The following is a 10,132-nucleotide window of genomic DNA, read 5'->3' as shown; positions in this document are numbered from 1 at the left end:
TACTAAAATTTATACTAAATCAATTCAAATAATATTTTTAATTTAATTTTTAATTGAGATATAATTTATTTATTAAATTTTTAACTGACAATTTTTAAATTTTTTATGTACTCTCTTAAGTATTAATATATATAATTCAAAATATATATAATTTTTTATGTACTCTCATGCAAAGAATTATATATATTTTAACTTTTATTTTTTAAATTATATATACATAAAAAATCATTATAAGTTCTGTTTTATGATTGATATTTTAAAATTAAAGAAGTTATCTTGAAACTGCTGGCTATATTACATGATAATAACAGATTGAAATAGATGACTATTAAATGGAATAACAAATTTTTATGACTAAAATAGGTGAAAAGCCTTGTAATACAATCCATCCTCTATTCTACAGAACATAGGAAAACCGAATATACATAATATCAGAATAGAACATTAACTGCTATAGGCATCTATGTCACGTCCTGCCTCAAAAACCTTAGATCAAGAGGCTCCATTCTCTCAGCGATCATACAATCATCCACGTCAAGTGCCGATACCCAGCCCACTTAGTAGTGAGGCGTAAGCCCATTGCTAAAGCAGCACTAAGTAGTAGTACTGGAATCCTCTTTTTTATCATTTCTTGGTTTTCAACCTGTTTCCCTTCGAAAAGTGTTTGGGAATACTGATAAGTAGCTAAGGCTACAAATGTGATAAGCACCAAAACTCTAACCCAAAGTCTCCCCAACAGCAGCTAGTACAGCTGCAACAGTCATTGCGCATGAAATATTGTCTCTCTTTTTTATTAATTTTGAGAAAGCGTACAACCCTAGCAGAAGGGTCCAGAAAAAAAGTTCGGAGATATAGCCTCTAACTGCCGCATAGCCAATAAAACCAGACACAGTTAAAACATAAGGTTCCTTATTGGTACAGTTAGGGACAGTAGCTTCGGCAATTGCTAAAACAACCGACACAAGCACAATGATTGTAGTCAGCTCTGGTATGGGAGCATTGTTGATTGTCCAAGAGTAGAAGGCACGAACAGTATAGATAGAATCCTCCATGCATCTGATTCCAAAAGTGATCGGACTTCCTATGAATCGATACAGTATGGCGAAAAGATATGTGAAAAGGTTTCCTACAAAACGGACAATATCAAAGACAGCATTCTTCCAGTTCGATAGTTCAAATAGAACAGCTATCCAAGCATAGATGAGAAAGCCAAGTACTGCACAAAAGTAACACAGAACACATGAGTACACAAAAGAGGTAGCATGTACAATTCGACCAAAAAAGAATCAACTGACCATTGAAAGCTTATAGTTTTTAATTTTCACGTGAGAGATTATAGCTTAAATCCCAACAAAATATTTCTCATTGTACACCTCTACTAGGTTAGAAAGTAGCCAGAAATTTCCAGAATTGCAGTAACCGCGAACTTCTTGCTATGAATAACCAAAGAAATGCCACAATGAAATTTGGGGACATATCAAAACCCTTTTCGGTTCCACGGCACAATAAGAAATTCATGGATAAATGAATGTGTCTAAAAACTGAACATTCCAATAGCACCTAATTGCAACAAAATGATTTCCAAATACTTGCCCATTCATACAACTATCCCAAATACAATAAAATTCCAGACTTTGCGGGTCAAACACGTAAAATTTTATGAATTTTTAAAAATTGAAAGAAATAAATTAGAAAAATAGAGAAGTTAAGGGACTGACCAAGAAGCCAAGGCCACCTGACAGGAGGATCAGGAGCTTTCTACCGTAAGCGTTCTGGCATAGTGCTCCGCGCTCGAGCCTCCTTCTCTACTTTCTCCCAATCAACAAAACCGCCGCCACTACCAGCGCCATTGTTGTCGTTTACTGCAAAACCCTTCGAAAGAGAGATTCTAGAAAGTTCTTTAGGGGAAAACACAGTAACGAACCTCAGAGGCCTGAGAAAGCATTGAGGTTTGGTGGGTGGGAGACGGGGTTTGAAAGAGAGGGTGGGAGATAGAAGAGTGGTGGACATGGCTATGCCTATGGGTTGGGATTTAGAGAGGGTTTCTCGTTTATTTTTTGTCTGAAAAATTTATTCAAGCACGAGATTTACCGTGAGACGTTGTGGGCGGGTTGACCCATATAATTTATCCGTGTTATACATATATTTTTTAATGAAAAATATTTGAAATACATCAAAATAAGTTACAAATTTATTTGTTTATATTTTATAAATATATGTGTTGTTTAATTTATTTTTAATATATATTTATATTTTAATATATATTTTATATTGGTAATTAATTTTGGTGTATATATATTATAGTCATTTCTTTTTGTTTCTTACAGTATTGTTAAGGATTAATTTGCGGTGGATCAAAACTCCATTTAAAAATTTGCTATTAACCAATGGGTTGTTACATGCACAATCCGATATTTGAGTCTTTTAATACTTGCTTGTTATACATATATTTAGTTTAAAAGAAGTATAGGGAGTCAATGGAGTATTTATATCATATATACAATAGGGTATAAAGATGTTCGATTCAGTAGGATATCATATGTTTTTTATCCCTATATCCGAATGGTTATTCTGAATAGTATGAGTGTATTGTGTTTAAGAAATTAATAATATTTTATTATAAATATTCGTTTTTTAATTCATATTAGACCAAATAAATAATTTATTGTACAAATATTTCATTGACTTCCTAACAAAATTCTTTAATTTAATTACGTAAAATTATATCAACAAAACTAAAAAAAATCTATGATACCGAAGATAAAAAAATTCAACACATAAAGAAGCTAACATGGTTGTAGTGTTAGATAGACACTTGTTTTTTATAGAGTACAGACTTTGACAATAAAACTTACAATGCTCTCATTTTGTGTTTTTTTATATTATACAAATAATGATAAACTTAATAACATGATTTTTTCTCTTTTTATTATAAATAATTAAATTATTATATTAAATCATTTTCACAATCTAATAAACAAAATAAATACCTTAATTTTAAAATTAAATTATTTTCATAATCTAATAAAAAAATAAATACTTTAATTTTTTATGTACTTTCATGCAATAAATTATATATATTTTAAATTGTTTTAAATTATATATACATAAAAATTATATATAATTTAAATTATATATATTAATACTCAAGAGAGTATTATAAAAAATTTAAAAAATTTATCAATTAAAAATTATATCTCAGTTAAAAATTTAATATACAAATTATATTTCAATTAAAAATTTGAAGTATTATTTAAATTAATTTAGTATAAATTCTAGTAAAAAATTATCAATGGATCAGTGAGTGGAATAAATAATCATATTAATAGTGGGTAGTTAGAAAAAATATAATAGACAATTCATTTTTTTTATTTTTTTTTGTGACTAAATTTTTTTTGTGATGATCTTTTTTATTATTTAAAATGAACTGTTTATCTTTTTATTATTTAAAATCGTTTATTTTTCTTATTGTTTGAAACGTTCCATTTTTAAAAGTTTTGTCTAATTTAAATTATTAATATTTTTTATTATTTTTAAAAATCATATTTAATTATTTATAAATACACATATCTCATTTACATTGTGAATAAGATTATTTTGAGCGTATAGAGATATACATATGTCACATCTATATTCACAGTATAAATAATATAAGACATTAAGACAGGATGAGAAATTTCGATAATAACTTTTAAAATTATTTATTTCTATAATTATTATATTTATTTAATTTATTAAAATAAAAAATTTTCGCTCTTCAGTGTTATTTGAATTATTTGTTAAACGATTGATGACGTTGTTTTCGATCACAAGAAGGTGACTAGAGAATAATTTTATTTTTTATATATATTTTTTATTTTTTATGATATTTTTTAATTCAAAAGATCAATGACTAATTTATTGTGGTACTGAGTTTTATTCAAGAGTTTATCGTTGGTCAATAAATTACTATATGCATAAGGTGAGATTTAAATTTCTGACAGACTAATAAATTAATTAATAGACCAACCCAACTTGATTATTTTTATATATTTATTTATTTATATTTTTATAATCAAATGCCAAAAGCCCAAAAGTGAGAGACTTAACTCAATGGACTATTTTCACTATAACTTTGGTTAAACCTTTCTTTTTTAACGCTTAGTTTTACTTGGTACTTACATTTCTACTAATGATTTAATTTGCTCTGTTTTGCAAGTTTGATTTGGAATTACTACAATATACAGTTATGGCTAGAAGATGAGATAATCATATCACTTTTGACATTTAATTCTTTGCTATAAGATGCATGTAAACATACTATGCTTACAAAAAAAATTAATTATTATATATTTGTATATAAATATATATTATTTAATTTATTTTAAATATATATATTATATTAGTAATTAATTTAGTGATTAATTTTTTTTATATATATGTACTATAATTAGATAACATGACTATTATTATTTGCATTTTATTTACTGTCAAGTTTGAATTAGTTTGTTATTTGACTCTGTTTTATCAATGTATTAATTTGTATAATTTTATATTTTTATTTTCATTTTCTTTTTATTTTACGTCATAATTTTAATTGATTTACATCCTATGATTATATATATTGTGTTAACTATCCTTCCTCAGTCATGATAAATAGATAAAATAAATTAGTAGTCAAACGAGAATAATTTGGTCATAAACAATGTCAAGAGAATTAGAAGTAGCATTGACATAATATTCAAATTACAAGTCTCATAAAATTCTCCATTTAAATATTAAAATTTAATTTTGATACACTGTTAGTGTAAATTAATTTTATGTATATTTAATTATATAACGCTACATCAATAAAAATAATTATTTTTTACATTGACCACTTGAATAGTTATTCAAAAAACGAATATAATTGTATATAAAATACTAAAACATTTTACGTTATCAATTTATCAAAATTAAACTCTAAATATTAATTCTTTACTTTTCTTTATTTATTTTTTTAAAATTATGCTTTTTTTTAAAATAAAAAAGCTCAACACAATAAGGTGGAGCAAAAGAAAAGAAACAAAAACTCATAATGCTAAAAATAACAACCTCTAGCCATCTTTAGTATTGCCATAAATAACCACAGGATTCACTACCAATTCATTCATCGTATCTTGTAAAGGATCTGTTAATAATATCTACCACACTTGAACCTTGATTTTTGAAGATTCTATAATTTCTTTTTGGCCAAATTGTCTAGATAACCACAAAAAACCAACCAACCACCGCTTCTGTTCCATCTTTTTCGCTGATATATCCGTCTAACTTTCATAGTGTTGCTTGAGCGTAATTGAAATAGTCCATATCCTTCCAAGAGCGAACAACCAAACACACCATACCTGCCAAGTGTGCTCACAACCAATGAACAAGTGAAAAGCAGTTTCAACATATTTATGACATAAAACACACATGTTATCATTCTGGCCAATAACACTTAATCTACACCGTCTTTTCCTTGTATTCACCCTACCAACTAGTGCAAACCAAGTAAACAATTCAACCCTTGGTGGGACGAATCCTCTCCAAATAGTACTAATGAAGCTATAGCTTGTAATATCTGCGGGAAGTACCTCTGTCTGCAATACCTGCACAAATGAGTTAGTAAAATAAACACATTTTTTTTTATCAAATTTCCAGATCACTCTGTCCTCTCTCTCAGTTGTCAGTTTCACTAATTGCAGAACCGCATAAAACTGGTTTACTAATTCTAGCTATCATTGAAATAACTCTCGTCACCACTGAAATTCCAAATCCACTCTAACACATCCCAAAATCCACAATCCTCTATGACAGATCCTTGAAGATTTGAAACCAAGAAAAGTCTTGGAAAAGTAATTTTTAGAACACCACAAGGTAATCAGCTATCCTCCAAGAAGCGGATTATCCTACCATCTCCTAGTTCCGTAGCCAAGCTTTTTATCATCTTCTCTCTCACTCGTGGCTCCCTGATTTGTAGTTGACAAATATCCTTCCAAGGACTCCCTCTTTTAGATACAAGCTGATCACAAATTGTTTTAGAAGGATTCATGTTATTACAGGAATATACAATTTTCTTCCAAAGTGGACAATCCTTTTTTAAAAATCTCCACCACCACTAGAACAGGAACGATGTATTTCGAATTACCGCGTCACTAACTCCCAAACCTACTGCCTTTTTGGGGTCTGTACAACTTTCGATTTGACTAAAGGCATTCCGTCCCTCTCGTCCTCCTTACTCCACAAAAAGCGTCTCTATAAGGATATTATTTTGTCTGCTATTGTCTTCGGCATTTTGTACAAGTTGAGATAGTAAATAGGCATGCTATTAAGAACATATTTAATGAGAACTAGTTTACCCGCTTTATTCAGAGATGTTGCTTTCCATAGACTTAGCTTTTTCTCTACCTTATTAATCACTGGTTTTCATGTCTTGACCATCCTCGGATTCACCCCCAGAGAAATGCCAAGATATCTGACAGGTAAATACGTCTCTTAATTTACACCCCAACATTCGACACATCTGTTATGCCCAACTTTGCTCACAATTAACCGGGATCAAGCTGGATTTGTCAAAATTGATACTCAGCCTTGACATCATCTCAAAGCAGCGTAGCAACTGCTTATAGTTTCTTATCGTCTCTTCTTCATAAGGGCAAAAAAGTATAGTATCATCCGCAAACTATAAATGTGACAAATCAATGTTATCCCTTTCAACCAACAATGGAGTAATACGTCCATTTCGCACCGCCTCTCTAATCATCCTACGTAGAACATCCACAACAAGCACAAATAGAAAGGGAGAAAGAGGATCCCCTTGTCGTAGACCCCTTTCCATTTTCAAGGGCTTAGAGGGAGAGCCATTTATTAGGACCGACATAGATGCAGAACACTCACATTCCTTTATCCACTCCCTCTATCTACGGCCAAACCCCATCTTCTGCAAAACAATATCCATAAAATTCTACTTGACTCGATCATAAGCCTTTTGAAAGTTTAGTTTGATAATTGCCGAACTCTTTTTTCTTAACTTCAGTCACCGCACAGTTTCACATGCAATCAAAGTCCCATCCATATTTTTTAAAATGATAAATACTATATACTATTTTTTTCTCTTTTGATTTTTTTCTCTCATGGACATGCTTACCAAAACAAAACATTGAATGTAAGGTCATCTGTATTTTTGGTTAAAAAGTTGAATAAGACAAAGAAAAAAGAGACAAAATTAAAATTTAATGAAGCGTTACATTTTAATTTGTTACTCAATACAAATTGATATATCTAATAGTGTAATACTGTTATTTATTACTCCTTTTATCGGTGGCTGTTTCCTCCTCATTAATTAACTAATTTAAATTCCTTACTCGAAGAAGTACCATGCATCATCTATCTTCGCCATCACTATACAAATACTAAAATTAATTAAAATTTCCATGAAGAATGCTACTACACCCATAAATTATAACTTTTGTCCATAACAAAGATCTCAACCAACAATCAAACAAGAAGAATACAAAACATTAGAAGGTAATGTTTTTCTAATTATTAGTGTTAGGTTGTTATTTACTAGTTAGTTTAGTTCAAGTTATAGGTAGTTAGTTATACTTTATAAGTGAATAAAATCTCCTGTATTATAATGTTACCTAAACCAGCAAACACACCAGCAACTACAACTTATATATATATATATATATATATATATATATATATATATATATATATATATATATCACATATACGGTACAATAATGAAATTATATTCATTTCAATTATTTCATTATTCTTGGATTCAATATGGTATCAAACGCAATCATTTTTCTCTCACCTTCCGCCTTCTTCCTCCTCCAATTTTCTTTCATTTTTTCTGACTCTTTCTCTTCTTTCTCCATTTCTTTTCTTCCTCACACTCGAACTCTCCCAATAAAGTTGATGAGAGCCTAATTTCTCCACATCAAACTTCATTATTTGAAGAAGTTAGAGTTCCGATCATGAGATGGAGTGTGAGAGATCGTTCTTTACTCAAGAACAAGTTCATCCATGACAGATCCATTTTTCTTGTCATCTGCGGACCAACCAGGACTCACTCTGGTTACTCAACAGCTCACCGAAGAGAATTATAACTCATGGAGCAGAGCCATGAAAAAGGTCCTCAATGCTAAGCGCAAACTTGGATTGATCAATGGTTCGGTATCGCGTCCAGATCCTCAATTTGATGCCGAGAAATTCGAGACTTGTCAATGTGTAAATGACATAGTTAGTTCCTGGATTCTCAATTCGGTGTCCAAGGAAATTGCAACATCCTTGGTTGATTCAGCGGAAGAGCTGCGGAATGATCTCAAAGAAAGATTTTAACATGGCAATGGTCCAAGATTTTTTAAACTCAAGCGAGAGTTAGTGAACTTGAGTCAAGGTTCGATGACGGTTTCACAATACTTCACAAAAATAAAATTTCTTTGGGAAGAACTCAATTGTGCTGATTCGCGGCCGATGCAAGCTTTTCTCCAAGACGAGTATGTGCACTGTTTCCTAATGGGGTTAGATGATCATATGCTCAGATTCGAGAGCAGATTCTATTGATGGAGCCTCTACCAACAATCAACAAGGTCCTATCCCTAATAGTTCAAGAAGAGAAGCACAGGGCGATTGGCGCTCCCTCACCCCCAACTCAACTTGCTTTCCTTACAAGAAATGAACATGTGCCTCCAAAGTCTGGAAGAGGAAGAGGAAATGTGAAAAAGGACGGGCTTCTCTGTTCTCATTGTGGTATTCTCGATCACACAATTGACAAGTGCTTCAAACTTCATGGCTTTCCACCCAACTATAATAAAGGCAGAGGTTCATCCATGCATGGTCTATAGCAAGCAGCTCACAATATCATTGGAGGAGAGTCTCAATTACCTCAAGATCCATCCTCAAATTTGACCTTAAATGCATCTCAGGTGCAGCAATTGATGCATTTACTTAATAGTCAAAAGTTTCAAGAAATTCCTTCAAATACAACTACACAGGTAGTCACACCAGTAGGTATCATTCTTAATGCCTCACTTACAAGGTCAATATTATCAAAACAAGATTGGATTCCAGATAGTGGTGCTACAATCCATATTGCATGTGATTTGTCTCTCTTTCAAACTATTCACACCTCCCAAAATTATTCAGTTTCTCTTCCAAATAATGAACATTTTCAAACTAATTTCATAAGAACAGTAGTTGTTAGTTCACATATCACATTGAAAAATGTGTTATATGTACCTGATTTTTGTGTCAATCTTTTGTCTGTCTCGACCTTCTTTTTAAACACTCTTGACATCACTATTAGCTCATCTAATTTTACAATTTAGGACACCAAGATGTTGAAGAAGATTGGAAAGGGTGAGCTGCATGAGAGACTCTACATCCTCAAAGCAACAACTCCCTCCAATCAATTGAGATTCGTATCTCACTCTATCAATTTGTGCAATTTCAAGCTTTGGCATGCACAACTGGGCCACGGTTCAAATAAAATCATCAAACATGTAACTTTTTCTTTCAATTTGTCACTAATAAATTTTCTAGAAGAGTCTAACTCTACAGGTTGTCACATATGTCCTCTTACAAAATTTAGAAAGCTTTCTTTTGAATCAAATAATAATCTATCACCAAATTCTTTTGACTTTGTACATTGTGATATTTGGGAACCATGTTTCTAAATATAATGAAAAGAGATATTTCTTAAGCTTAGTTGATGATGCTATAATATTTTGTTGGTTATACTTGTTAAAACATAAATCTGAAGCTGCAGGTTGTATAAAAACATTTTATGCAATGATAGAAACTCAATTTAGCAAGAAGATCAAGTGCTTTGGGTCCGATAATGCAAAGGAGTTGGCACTAACTGATTTTCTACAGGAAAAGGGTGTGCTACACAATTCTCCTGTCCATATCGACCACAACAAAATGCGGTCGTAGAAAAAAAACACCAACACCTCCTCAACGTTGCCCAAACTTTATATTTCCAATCACAAATTCGAATTACCTTTTGGGGAGAATGTGTCTCCAATGCAGCCTTTCTAATCAACAGAACACCAAATTCCCTACTCAAGATGAAATTTTCATTTGAGTTGTTATTTGAAAGTCCCCAAACTACAAGGCA

At 31.1% G+C, this 10,132-nt stretch overlaps 1 pseudogene; it reads right to left on the bottom strand.

Moving 5' to 3' along the window:
- Positions 1-328: 328 nt before the first annotated feature.
- On the bottom strand, positions 329-2,100 carry LOC112791914 (uncharacterized; annotated as a pseudogene).
- Between the last annotated feature and the right edge of the window lie 8,032 nt (positions 2,101-10,132).

This window comes from Arachis hypogaea, chromosome 13 (assembly GCF_003086295.3).
Source record: "Arachis hypogaea cultivar Tifrunner chromosome 13, arahy.Tifrunner.gnm2.J5K5, whole genome shotgun sequence".
Lineage (NCBI taxonomy): Eukaryota > Viridiplantae > Streptophyta > Magnoliopsida > Fabales > Fabaceae > Arachis > Arachis hypogaea.
Note: the sequence above shows the minus strand (reverse complement) of the source record. Positions and strands in the feature narration are given on the sequence as shown.